The sequence below is a fragment of the Camelus bactrianus genome, chromosome 16, assembly GCF_048773025.1.
Source record: "Camelus bactrianus isolate YW-2024 breed Bactrian camel chromosome 16, ASM4877302v1, whole genome shotgun sequence".
Taxonomy (NCBI): Eukaryota; Metazoa; Chordata; class Mammalia; order Artiodactyla; family Camelidae; genus Camelus; species Camelus bactrianus.
In genome coordinates, this window is record NC_133554.1 from 19317691 (window position 1) to 19332868 (window position 15178).

Sequence of the window (15178 nt, forward strand, 5' to 3'; positions counted from 1 at the left end):
TGAATTTTAAGTGACTGAATGTATATGCTAGGATCCAGACCCTTTTAAAATTGAACCATACAATTAGTTTCTTGTGTTCTAAAGACTTAGATGAATACATAAAATGGGTGAAAGCATGTATGCATGTTCAAAGGGCTTCTCTTTATCTGTTTTTGATAGCTGACAGAATAGTGAAAATTGCTGCTTAAGTCTCTATGTAATGACTTAATCAAGTGAGATATCCCTTTGCTGTGGTAATTATTATTATGGCACCATGGAACTTAAATAATTGGATTTTTTTTTGGCCATTTTATTAGCAGTCAGATAAAGTTCTCTATTGCTATGAATGGTAACACACTATGATATTATGTTACAACTGAAAAGTAATTATCTTTATTGGACAATATCAAATATATCAAGTTAAAGGTCAGTGGTATGTAAACTTTATTACTGGAATTTAAAATGCCCCTTTTTATTACACTACATGTACACAGCACCTTTAGCTGAGTGTTGTACTTTAGCTAGAATATAAATTAATAAATAAAAATATGCTATTAAGAGTATAAGAAATATAATTATAAAGATGTTACATTCCTACCTCAGTTGAAATATACATTGATTATTTTCTGTTAAATTGTTATGAAATATTCTATGCTTTCAAAAATGCAGCAAGCTTTACCCATGAGTAGTTCACTTGTCTATCAACTTTTATAATTTACAAATCTTGAGCTCAAAATTGATATTGGCTTCACCTTTCAGGAGACCATGGATCCACTGGCCTGGTAAAGCTAGAATATCTCCCATCCAGGTAAAATATAAGTCAGGATCTTTGATTTTAATAACTGGAGTGCTGAACTAGGTCAAAACAGATACAAAGAAGCAGACAAGGCTCAAGGTATGGTATAGTCGTCCTTTTATGAGTAATAAAATATAGCCCTACTGGCATGCTATTTAGTGATAGGCAACTCAAGACTACTTTAATTAAGAAAGCTATCCAAGAAATTACAACCTCTTCCAACCTCCAATGAAAACAAAAGCAGAACTCCAGCTCCTCATTGTCCAATATGTACCCCCTGAAGGACACATCTCATCGACACTGGAACTGTGGCTCCTCAGAACTGAGATGTGCGCTGGGTATAAAATGCATGTTGGATTTCAAAGACTTTGTTCATAATTTTTATACTGATTACATGTAGAAATGATTGTTTGAATATATTAGACTGAATAAAATATATTATTAAATTTCATTGCAACTGAACTTTTTATTTTTTAATGTGACTATTAGGAGATTTTATTTTATTTATTTTTTAGAAAATTTTTTTAACATTTTTTATTGATTTATAATCATTTTACAATGTTGTGTCAAATTCCAGTGTTCAGCACAATTTTTCAGTCATTCATGGACATATACACACTCATTGTCACATTTTTTTCTCTGTGAGTTATCATAACATTTTGTGTATATTTCCCTGTGCTATACAGTGTAATCTTGTTTATCTATTCTACAATTTTGAAATCCCAGTCTATCCTTTCCCACCCTCCACCCCCCTGGCAACCACAAGTCTGTATTCTCTGTCTATGAGTCTATTTCTGTCCTGTATTTACGCTTTGTTTTTGTTTGTTTGTTTGTTTGTTTTCGTTTTTGTTTTTTAGATTCCACATATGAGCGATCTCATATGGTATTTTTCTTTCTCTTTCTGGCTTACTTCACTTAGAATGACATTCTCCAGGAACATCCATGTTGCTGCAAATGGCATTATGTTGTTGGTTTTTATGGCTGAGTAGTATTCCATTGTATAAATATACCACTTCTTCTTTATCCAGTCATCTGTTGATGGACATTTAGGCTGTCTCCATGTCTTGCCTATTGTAAATAGTGCTGCTATGAACATTGGGGTGCAGGTGTCATCCTGAAGTAGGGTTCCTTCTGGATACAAGCCCAGGAGTGGGATTCCTGGGTCATATGGTAAGTCTATTCCTAGTCTTTTGAGGAATCTCCACACTGTTTTCCATAGTGGCTGCACCAAACTGCATTCCCACCAGCAGTGAAGGAGGGTTCCCTTTTCTCCACAGCCTCTCCAGCAATTGTCATTTGTGGATTTTTGAATGACAGCCATTCTGACTGGTGTGAGGTGATACCTCATTGTAGTTTTGATTTGCATTTCTCTGATAATTAGTGATATTGAGCATTTTTTCATGTGCTTATTGATCATCTGTATTTCTTCCTTGGAAAATTGCTCGTTTAGGTCTTCTGCCCATTTTTGGATTGTTTGTTTGTTTGTTTGTTTTTGTTATTAAGTTGTATGAGCTGTTTATATTTTCTGGAAATTAAGCCTTTGTCAGGCACATCATTTGTGAATATTTTCTCCCATTTCATAGGTTGTTGTTTTGCTTTGCTTATGGTTTCCTTTGCTGCACAAAAGCTTGTAAGTTTAATTAGGTCCCATTTGTTAATTTTTGCTCTTATTTCCACTGCCTGGGTAGAGTGCCCTAGGAGAACATTACTAAGAATTATGTCAGAGAATGTTTTGCTTATGTTTACTCTAGGAGATTTACCATGACTTGTTTTGTATTTAAGTCTTTAAGCTATTTCGAGTTTATTTTTGTGTATGGACTGAGGGAGTGTTCTAACTTCATTGATTTACATGCTGCTGTCCAGTTTTCCCAATGCCACTTGCTGAAGGGACTGTCTTTTCTCCATTTTATATTCTTACCTCCTTTGTTTAAGATCAACTGACCATAGGTCTATAGCTTAATTTCTGGGCTATTATGTTCCATTGGTCCATATGTCTGTTTTCATGCCAATATCATGCTGTTTTGATGACTGTAGCTCTGTAGTATTGTCTGAAGTCTGGGAGGGCCACTCTTCCCGCTTCATTCTTTCTCCTCAGTATTGTTTGGCAATTGTGTGGCAGAACTCCATTCCTTGCTCATTTGTCTTAGCAATGTGGGTCCACATAGGCACCCACAGATCAAAATGGTCCCCTCTTCCTGGGGCTGTAAACAAATTTCAGTTCCACCTTTGATGTTGCAGAGCCCCTGCATAAGGATTCAAGTTTCAATCCTACCTCTGCCTGGGAGATGCACCAGTAAATATGGTGGCTATGGCAGAGCCCCACCTCTCTTCTCCCAACATCATGCCAGGAATGGTGCCACAGGCCTGTGGAGACAGAGGCTCCAGCCTAGCTTTGTTGGGACCCTAGCAGTGTTGCTTGCTTGTTTTCTTCCTTCTTTCTTCCTTCCTTCCTTCTTCCTTTTTCTTTCTTTCTTTCTCCTTCCTTCCTTCCTCTCTTTCTTTTTCTTTCTCCTTCCTTCCTTCCTCTCTCTCTTTCTTTTCTTCTCTTTTCTTTTCTTTTCTTTTCTTTTCTTTTCTTTTCTTTTCTTTTCTTTTCTTTTCTTTTCTTTTCTTTTTTCTTTCTATTCTGTATTTACTCCTAGCCATGGCACACAGTGCACTCCAGTCCTCTGGGGCTGCCTTTGTGCAGTCAGCCCCAGCCCTCTTCCTGCCTCAGGCAGCAAGTCCCAGCCCATCCCTGCCAGGTCACATCTAGGGCATGGGATTGCAGGGACCCTTTGTGTCTATTTCTCTTTGTTTTGTTGGCCAAAGGCTGTTGTGCACAGATCTGAGCCTTGGAAGTTCCCTATCCATCCCCACTGACTTCTCCATTGGAGAAGGGTCATCCCAGTATAAGAGTGCTATTCCTCCTTTGCTGCTCTCTCCCCATGGGACACGTTCTGTACTAATTTTCTTTTTCTTTTTTTTTTTTCTTCTACCAGATTTGTGAGGAATTTTGTTTTTTGAAGACAGCGATGTTCTGTCAAAGTTCAGCAGGTGTTCTGAGTGGATGGGTGGGTCCATGGATACCTCTCTTAGCATATTCATGGGAGAGGGTGACTAAGAGCATACTTCTACTCCACCATCTTGGCCACTTCCTCAGGAAATTTTAAGTTACACATGTGGCCTCTATTGTCTTCTATTGTGCTTTATTGGAAAACTCTGCTCTAGATCTTAGAGGAGTAGCACCAGGGGTTTCTAGGTCTATAAACTAAATTCTGAGCATTTTGAATAACCTGCTATTAGGGGTCACGTCTTGTTTCCACAGTTTGTCAATACGAGAGGAAGTCAGAGAAGGTATAATGAGAAATAGAGAGTCAGATAACGTGCTTCTCCTGGGAAGGAAGGTTTAACTGAGCAAGGAGAAAAGCAGCAGGTAAACTGCAGGCTCCTCTTGCTTCCTGGTTAAAGCCTCCTTGTCTCTTTTCCACTTAAGTGTATAGAACAAGAGGTCTTACTGAGCTCATGCAATTTTACTCCCACCTTCAAGTAGCAGATGTGAAACTTGGGTCATCTTCCTGGGACCAGGGAGTGGTGTCACACCTAAGGCACCGGCATGCATTTTAATAGATCATTTAGTTTTGAATAACATGGGATTTCTTCTATTAAATTTCCAGGGGAAAATGAAAATAAAATAATTAACTACCATTATTTTTCATAAATTTGAATCCATAAAATCTAAATTTAAAATTCTTCTATTCCCAGTGCTTTTTCTGCATGTTCAACTGGCCCCCAGCCAGATGGCTGATTAGATTTTCAGTTTCTTCTGAAGCAATTGCTACCTGGTCAGTATTATATGGGTTATTTTTCTCTTCCTTGTACTAGATTATGCCTCTGCTCGTAATCGTGTGACTTGCATGTGTCTTCTGTAGGCAGAGTATACACCCCAGCTTCACTGACTTTGAGTTCTGCCATAAGACATGCTGTGCCCAATGGAATGAGAGGAAACAGGATGCTTTCCATGACCAAGTAGAAATTTAGGGGTGACTGTACCCTTAGGTTAAGCTCTTTTCCATTCTTGACCACTAGCATGTCAGCTAGGAGGTAATCAGCCTGGTCTCAGAAAGAAAATAAACTTCCTGCAGAACCAAGCAGAGACAAGCAGGGTCACAGCTTCCATAACAGGAGAGAGAAAATCTACTGCTATCAACCATGGGTTACCTGTGTTATTGCTACCACAGTAATTCTGCCTGAAGCAACAACTCTAAACTGATGTGTTATTTGTGTTACATAATTACAGATTTAAAGATAATTAGAATTAAGCAAAATTATAATTTTGAAACCCAGGGCACAGTACAATGAAAACCCATATACTTTTAGCAAACTAAGGTCATTGCAGAGGCTTGGGGGAATGTGAGAGGGAGGAGATTAAAAAAAAAATAAAAAAGATAAACTATGAGAAAACTCAGAAAGCATTTTTGTCTCACCCTCTCAGTTTGTCAGTCTCTTTGTGTCAGTTGTTCAGAGCTCTTCCATAGGAGGATTGGAGATGCGGAATAAAGAGAAGATTCTGTAATGTCCCCCATCTGGCCCTCTTTCGTCCTGGAGACTGGAACAGCAGTGTTGTTCCCTCTAAGGAAATACATAGGGTAGGGTAATAAGTGTCAATCTATCAACTACCAAAAAAGTAAATTTGACTACATTGTGAAAACCAAAGTCAAGGCATACACAACCCTTACTTAGATGATTAGTGTTTATTGAAATACACCATGCCATCCCTATTATATTTGATGGGCAAGTTCTCCATCATGTCTTCTATATTTTGCTTTGTGAAAAAAAATTTGTGCCATGACATTAAAAAAAAAGCATAAAGTTATAAGTAACATTCATGCTATATGATATCTACAAAGCTCTCGATAATTACCGGATTACTTTCACATGCATTATTACATGATTATGTTTTTCAAACTATCCTTGAAAAGTTACATGCACCAAATATTATCATATCAATTTTAAGTGTGAGGAAAGGAAGCTCAGGAAGACTCGAGAGATTATATAACTAGGAGGTTTCTAAGTTATACCTGGATTCCATGGCTCCTGTATTTTATTTAGTGCTCTCCATACTAAGCTCTTTTTAACTAAGACTTTATTGATGCCTCACACAAACCTTCCCCACTCCCCAAACTCTTACATACAAACATAAGATCTAAGCAGTGTATATGGTTCCAGACTTCCCTTTATCATAACAATCACAATACTTTATTTTTTCCCCCTGGTTTCAGAAGTAGGCCCTAAATTCCATAAGAATTGAAACTATATTATTATTATTATTATTTTATATACTCCCTCCCCACTTGGTTAAGTCCCATACATGCTGCCTTTTAAGTGAGCCACTAGAAAATTAACACTTTAATAATCTTAAAAGCATGTCTCCTCTAGGAAGGTAAGGATAGCTTTAAGGTTAATAACAATACATTATATCCATTGACTCAAGTAAATAATCATTAGCCTATCTCAGGCAAATAGGTCTCTATCAAGGAGAATATGACTGGCCTTGTGCACCCTTTGGCCCCAACTCCCTACACACAGACATGCCTTTATGAAGAGCAACCAGCTTATCACCTTTATCACAAAGGCACTCTTACCACCCCCTTTCTACAGATAAACTCAGATTATGTGACTTGGTCATACAGCTCATCAAGTGAAAATAAATTATACAAATATAGGCTCTAAAAGAGTGTTTCTTTACCTTGGCTGTACATTAGAATTATGGGGGAAAATCCTTAAAATAGCAATCCCACAGACATTCTATTTTAATTAGTCTGGGGTGGGGCCTGCATATCAGTATTCAAAAACAAAAACTTCTGAAATCTAATGCATAGCCAAGATTTAGAATCTGAGTTTCTTAAAATCATATTGTACCAGTACCTAGTAAGTCTTAAAATGTACAGATCCCAGGAAGTTTACTGGATGCAGCACACAGAACTCTGGCCTCAGTGCTCACTTACATTCAAGAATTGCCTAGTCTATTACCAGTAGACTAAGTAAAGAGGGATGTATTGCCCTACTGCACAATACGCCAGCTGGAGGGGGAAATCGGGCTCTTGTTAAAATCAACTGCCTCTCAAACTTAGTAATACAGGCATCTGCCTATCACAAACTCATTCTGTATTGTTACTTCTTCTATATGTGTAATTAGAACTCTCAGTTACACAACCTGGCTTGTCCAGCTCAGGCTACCAAACACTTTCAACTATAACACAGACTTTTGGTTGGGAGATTATAAGGCAATTGCTGAAGCTAAGCACGATCTTCTATGAGATTCGAGAAAGCACCTCAGATGCTGTGGTCACGTCTAGCTTACCCTGCCTCAGAGAGTATTTTAAGTAAAGGAGAGCTTCAGAGACTCCAAATTAGAGCAGTTAGTACATTCAGGAAAGGTGTCATTATATCCCAATTAATCATAGCCACACAAGCAGGATGAGCATAAAAATAGACAAGAAAAATTAGTTCCCTTGACAGTGGAAATTTTTACTCTGTAACCTCATCAGGTTGTAGCTTACTTTGTGCTTCTTTCAAGGAAGTAAACTTTGTAAACTGGCAAAATGAAGAAAATGCCAATTTCTTTGTATAGACTTTAATAATTTAAACAGATAATTATAAAAATAGTTGAGCCATCTTACTTCCACGTACACCACCTTTTGCAAATATATCATCAGACTAGGAACAAGAGGTATTTATTAACTTCGGTAATTTAAGATAAGAAAAAGAATACTCGGAGCAAGTGGGGTGTGGCAAAGTCTTGGTTTCTTCTCAATAACAATATATCTTCAAATTCTTCTGCAGGAACTGAGATGTAAGATGGTAACTTCAGGCTGAGCACAAGATTCCTGGAACACTACCCTGTTACATCACCCCCAACCAGTCAGAAGAAAGTCTGCACACAGTGGAAGATACAGAAGACTCTGCCCCCTCCTCAAATGATTAAATGTGATTAATATCCCCCTTTTCCCTTTAAAAACTTTCATGGCCAAGCGGAATCTTCAGAGTTGGTTCTTAGAAAGGACTCCACCTTCTCCCTAGGTTGCTGGCCTCCTGAATAAAACAACCTTTTCTTTCCAACCAACAATCATTCCTCAAGTATTGGCTTTTGAGTGGCAAGCAGCCAAACCTGAGTTCAGTAACAGTAACAATGGGAAAATTAAACATACAAAAAAAGTCAAACATGTAACAAGATTCAGAAAGCCCAATCTGTGAACAATATCAAGTAAGAAATATTTTTGATTAAAAAACACAATGATAAGGCTAAATAACGCATTGATTGCTGATAAAAAAAATTAAAAAAGCAAATCTTGAAAATTTTCTCACATTCAAATGGAAGGGAAAACTAAGGAAGAGATGAGGCTGGATGGCACAGTCCTAGGATGCAGAATTAGGAGAGAGAGCAGACTAAAGGCAACACAATAAAAGAAAAGTAATCAATGCACACAAGCTTTGCTTTACCTGCAAAGACAAAAGAAAGTTATGATAAAATATCCTATTGATTTACATTTTTCTTTGTCATTCTGCAGATCATGGTTTATGTCTGTGCAGCTTTAAGCACTAAATATAAATTCTGTCAGGTATTGCCTTGCTCTGTTCTGTTCTAATGAATTTTTCTCAGACATATATAATTTAATTTTTCCTGAAAAGAATAGGAAGAAAAAAAGATTCAATGAATAACAGGTACTATGAATTAAAAGAGACTAAGTAAACATAGATATACCCAGGTGAATTTTTTTTTAAATTTTAAAGTAAAAATACAAATGCTAAATCTTACATGTAGAAACAAACAAACAAAAGGCTTAAAGAAAAGAGAAAAAAAAATGTTGGTATCATGTTCTTCATCTATAACTCTGAAAACTAGATTATTCAGTTTTAATTTCTGGAGTATTGAGAAGGAAAACCTATGAATGAAAAAAAAATCTATATGCAAAGTGTATTTTGTAAAAGTGGCAGTGATGATAAAGTATTTTTGGACTATTTCCAAATCTCCATTAAAAAGGCCAGACTACCCAGATACACAGATCAAACCTTAAAAAAAAAAAAAGTGACAAGTTTTCCCTCTCCATCCCAAAGTATGAGTGAGGGGGACAAAGCATTGACAGCCACAGCCTTATATAGTTTCAGGGAATCCATGAGGCATCTGAGGGCTCTGAGAAGATGAGATCAGACATCATGAGAAGCACAGTGGGCGAATTTGAGAAGAGTATCCAAAATTGTGTAGTATTTTTATACACTTTAACATGTGGGTTAATGCAAAGGGTCCAAATCTGTAAAGGCTGGAGCATCCTGCACCCGATAAGCTCTCAAAACTAACCGGAAGGGTCTCATCCATTGGAGAGAAGTTGTTGGGGGTTGTATAAATTAAGAGGAATAGAGAAAATAGAAAAGAAAAGAAAAGAAAAATGCAGAAAATACAGAATATACAGAAAAGAGAATGGGGACAAAGCCAGGATATGACAGAAATTATAAGGTAATATTTCTGAGCTCATCACAGAAAACAACAGAAGAAGGACAACTACAGCAGAAGAGTTAGAACTCCTATTCTTACCTCTCAGTCTTAGAAAGTTAATTTAAACCCCATGTATAAATAAGTGACCTAAAGGATCGTGATTAAATCTCACACAAAGTTATTGCACTAAAAGAAAGAGTAAGTTGTAGAATATTGTCCCTACAATCAATGAGATCATGCAACAAATGTATGCAGGTAAAACACATAAATTTCTAACCTAATATTTAAAACAAGCTAAATGCAATCCAAAATATGAAATAATAACATACATCAGAATTAGGAAAACTCATAAAATGACAGAATCCAAGAAAGATAAGAAATAAAAGATTATTTCAGAAATAAACACTAAACTAAAAGAAACACAAAAAAACACAAAAGTGAATGCCTTAAGATAAAAAGAAGGTTAAAAAGAAAGATGATTTAAGCACAAAAAGGAAAATAAATAAAAATATTAAAATAACATACATGAAGATAACTAAAGTGAGTGTAACAAGTGTCACCAACGAAGAAAGCAATATTATACATGGAACAAATACTATAATATATATTTAGAAAACATGTTACTAAATTTTAAAAAGAAAAAAAAATGTCAACTTACATATTGAACAGGCAGTATCTCTTAGGGAAAACGGTGACAATGTTTCATTTGAAGTGAAGCCTTGAAAGAAAAAGAAACAAAAAATGTGGTCAAAATAACAAAATAATTAGGTCATTTAAAGGACAAAGAAAAAAGATGGTGATCAGATTTATATTGACAATAACACAATGCCAGAACATAATGAATAATTTTTGATCTTCAAGAAGAGAAAATGTGAGCTGAATGTTACATATCCATCTAAATGCACAGATGAGTTTCACACACGAACTGTCACGAACATGGAAGATCTTCAGAAAGTGCTTTTGAAATAAAGACCTCCCCAAAGCCATTAAAGCAACAAGAACACAAGCAAAAACTGTCACAATCATTTTTTTCATAAACTGGGAAATTAACTAAAGATTTGCAACAATGTGAGAACTGTTTATTCAAGAAAAGGAGCTGACTCTCAGTAAGAACAGCAAGCTTTGTGGAGTCTTAATTAGCTCTATTCTCATCATCCTCTCCCAAGCTCTGTAGGTTGTTTTGAAAAACAAAACCCACACAACAGGGGTTGAACGCTGTGAAAATCAGGCCATCAGCCAATGGAGAGAACCATGTAGGATAGAACAAAAGCCCCATCCTCAGATAACTGTCACTCATTGGCCAGGCTGGAACCTCCCTGAAAAGCTGCATTCTCTGGGTTTGCCTTCTTTAAACTGACTCAGAGCTTCCTCTATGTACACAGCTCTATCCTTAGGGATTTGTACAAAACAATCATAAGAATTATTTATACCTGAGGCAACACTATCAGTTGGGGATAATAAGGGACTGATCAAAACATTTAAAAGAAAAAAACTAGGAAATAAGAGAGGAAACGAGATCCCATAGGAGGAGGCTCTAGAAAGCTTCAGAATATTCCTGGTAATCTAAAAGACCACAAACATGGCACTGACAACCCACCTCTGTCTGATCTTGAGGCTGGGTGCAAGCAGGAAGTGAAGATTAAGGCAGCATCTCTGGAGATTAGGGTGAGACCCCAACACACACACAGGCCCCTCTGCAAGGCCTGGGAGACTTACTGATTCAAGGCATTTAAAGAGACCTCTGTGCCATCCTTAGTTACTACTTAGTTAATCAAGGAGAAACTTTAGTGACCACACAAAACAAGAACCAATTTACCAAACTGGTCCAGAATAGACACTTAAAAATAGCAATAATAGCAAAAAGAACAGCAAAGAAAAAAATAAAGAAAAATGAGAAGGAAAAATATGACTTCCAGAGTTGCCATATTATAATATTCAAAATGTCCTGATCCCAACAACAACAACAACAAAAAATGTGGCATGTAAAGAATAGGAGTATGACCCAAACCCAGGGCAAAAATAAAAAAGAAAGAAATTAATAAAACTTTGTCCCTAGAGAAGCCCAGCCATTCAGCTTATTAGACAAGCTTTAAATCAACAATTTTAAATCTGTTGAAAGAATTTAAGGAAACTATGTGCAAAAACAAACAAACAAACAAACAAAAATACATGAGAATGATGTGTCACCAAATAGAGCATGCCAATAAAGAGAGAGAAAACAGGACAAGGAAACAAATAGGAATTCTGGAGTTGAAAATTTAACTAGAGGGACTCAACAGCACATTTGAACTGGAAGAAGAATCAGTGCCCTTGACAAGGGGGCAATTGAGTTTCTTCAGTCTGAGAAGTAGAAAGAAAAAGTAGTAAAGAAAAATGGATACAGTCTTAGAGGTCTGTGGGACTCCATCTAGCAAACCAACATACACATAGCAGGAGTTCCAGAAAGAAAAGAAAAGAGAAGAGAATAGAAAAAATTACTTCCAACAAATAGCAACCAAAAAATCATTAAAACATTAATCTCACATCTAAGAAGCTCAGAAAGTTCTGAGTAGAATAATTTCAAAGAGATCCACACACAGACTCATTATGGTCTTATTGCCAAAATCCAAAGCCAAAAAGACTCAGCACAAACAGGGGGGCTTCAACAGCTGACAAACATCTGCTCCATTATCATAAACCATGAATGCTAGAACACAGTGGGATGACACAATGTAAAATACTGGAAGAAAAAGGCTGCACACCGAAAATCTGATATCAAACAAAACTATCCTTCAAAAATGATGGAGAAATTAAGATATTCCCTGACAAACATGAACCGAGACTATTTGTTTCTAACAAATTTCCTTATAAAGACATTAAAGGGAATCCTTTTCCCTGAAATTAAACAAATAAGGGGCAATGGTAAAAGTAAATACGTAAGTAAATATAAAATACAGTACAGATACATTTTTATTTGTAACACTTTTTTTTTCTATTGTCGACTGAAACAAAATCACACAATGTGAGAGTTGTGGGTTAGGTTTTATTTGGGGGCAAAATGAGGACTATAGCCCAGGACAGTATCCCAGAGAACTCTGAGAAGCTGTTCCGAGGAGGCGGGGGAGAACTCAGTATTATATGTGATTTCAGTGAAGAGGGGCTGTATGTGCAACCAAGCACCCACTTAGGCAAAGGCTTGCTGCTAGTCATGAAGAACGGTTGTCACCATTAATGAATTTAAAGTTTTTCTAGATAAGAGGAAACACAAGAATTTTGGCTCATAAAATCTCCTGAAAATATCAACTATCTGAAGGCCTATTCAGTCAGTTTTCCGAAAGCACAGAGTGCCTCATTCCTGACCTCCATCCTGAACTCTTCAGGGTGTGTTGGAGATCAGTGGCTGCAGCAGCTCATGCTTTAATCCAAGGAGAGGTAGATGGCAAGTGCCAACGTGATCCAATCCTTGTACAAATAGATGGCAAGTGCCAATTTTTAGTTAGCACTATCTAATTTAAAAGAATAATAATAATTATAAAGCTGTGGGGATGGGCTTATAGTATATAAAGATGTAATTTGTATGACAGCTATAGCACAAGGGAGGAGGGAAGGGATGGGATTATAGAGGAGCAAAGATTTTGTGTACTATTGAAATTAAGATGATTTTTATCTGAACTAAATTATAAATTAATGTGTTAATTGTAACTCCCAGGACAACCACTAAGGACATAACTCAGAAATATAATAAAAGAAACAACAAAGGAATTAAAATGGTACTATATATATATAAAAAACACAAAAAGAGGCAGTAATGGGGGAATAGAGGAATACAAAATACATAATATACATGGAAAATAAATAGCAAAATGCAGGTAACTGGGCAGAATGGACACTGACCCTAACCAACTGTAAATTGTTTCTTAAACACCCATTAGGTTTTTATTAAGTTTCAGAGAAAGGAGGAATTTGCATGGCCTTCTTATTAAAAAAAAAAAGTAGCTTCTTTCCATTAATAAGCCTGTTAATTATTAACAGGCTTTTATCAATTTATTTTCTTATCTTCAAAAAAGGAATAAAAAAGCCTCCCCTCACTGTTGCCATTCATGATTTGTCAGTATCAATAAAATATTTTCTATGTTTTTAGCATTAAAAAAAGGACCCTCTGGCCTTTTTGTCTACAAACTGAATGTTTCCATCTCACTTGTCCTTTATCTTAATAGAAGAAATATCACTAATTATCTTGAGAAGTTGTGTTTGGATTTCATGTATAGTTTGGTCATATACCAGCAAACTCATTATATGAATTTTATAAAAAAAATGCACTGTTTCATTTTACACACATTCCATAATGTGCAACTTAGAATAGAATTCCAAACACAAATGCCATTAAAAGTATATCTATTTTATAACAAGTTTGAAAACTCTGAGATTGCCTGAATGATTGGTCAATTTCTCCAGGAATCTTTCATATAATACTGAGTAATACTCTGTTCCTTTAGTTGCAACAGTGAGGGAAAACTTCAGGTTAAAAAGATGGTAGAAGTATTCTCAGAAAATAAACTTTACAGTTTAAGTTACAATTACTAAACAGTAAAATTTCTAGGCATATTCTCAAGAAATACTTTAAAGGTGATTTTGTATTCTACTGAAGCCAAAAAAAAAAAAAAAAGATGATTATACTGCCAAACAAAAATATGAAAAAAAGTTATTCTCTACAAATAATTCACATAAAATTAGCAAAACTTAGTTTCCTTCTTTTTTTCTCCCCAGAATTATCTCCAGCTACTGTAAGCATTCAGGCAATTGTGTTAAAAAAAAATAGAGAACAATATTAAAGGAAAAATAATTTGAATACTGACTAATACCATGACAGGCAACTTTCAGCTCCAAAAATACTATTTTTCAATTTGAATTTGGAGACTTACTATTACAAAAATTAAAATCCCTATTGTAGAAAACATTTTCACCATAAAGAAGCAAATTGAGAACCTGAAACCTGATATTTAGTGATTCATAATATATGAAATTTTAAAATGTTTAGGCCATTGGATCCATGTATTAGCTTTTATGAATTCACCCTAAGGAAATTAGATGAACTGCACAACTTTGCACACAAAGATATTCATTACACAGTCACTTGTAATATGCCTAAAATAGAAGAATAAGCACATAAATTGTAGGATACTGTATCTTAGAATGTAAATTTGATAAAAAAAGAATGTTTTATGGAATGAGAAATATTTATGCTATATAATTAAGTAAAAAATAGAGGTTGAAATACATATACAGTATGTGTGCCATTGTATAAAAATATGCATGATTATACCTAGCAAAATGATAGAAAGATAGAAGTTAAAATGGTAATTATAGTTATTTCTGGTAAGGGTAGTTATGGTTATTTCTAGTAAGGGTAATTATATGTATTTTTGTTTTTCTATTTTGTTTTCTCATATTTTCCATGTTGCTGTAATAAACACATATTCTTCTCATAATAAAAATGGTATTTACAAAATAGCACATGGTGATATTTTCTCTCATTTTTACCTCTAATGAGGAAAAAAAAGGACTTGAGAAAGGCTGAGACTTTATAGATCTTTTTGAGGGCTTTCATTTGATACATTGGAAATATAAAGTCCAATTATTTAAAAGAAAAATATATTTTAATAAGGAAGGAGTTACAAAATCATGTAATCTCAAACTACAAACTTTGAAGGAATATAATTAATAGCTTACAATATGGTTGTATAATTTTTGTGCATTTTAAAAGATGTTATATATTTGTCAAATATATTTTCAATAGGCAAGATACAAGAGAAGAATTAGAAAGAATTAGAGAGAGGCTTTGTGGCATCCATTCAGAAAGTACATCATGTATCTTTTGCAAGAAAAAGAACAGTGAAATGATGTCTGTTTCCCACTAGAAAATCCAAAGGGCTAGAAAGGAGCTGTCTAGT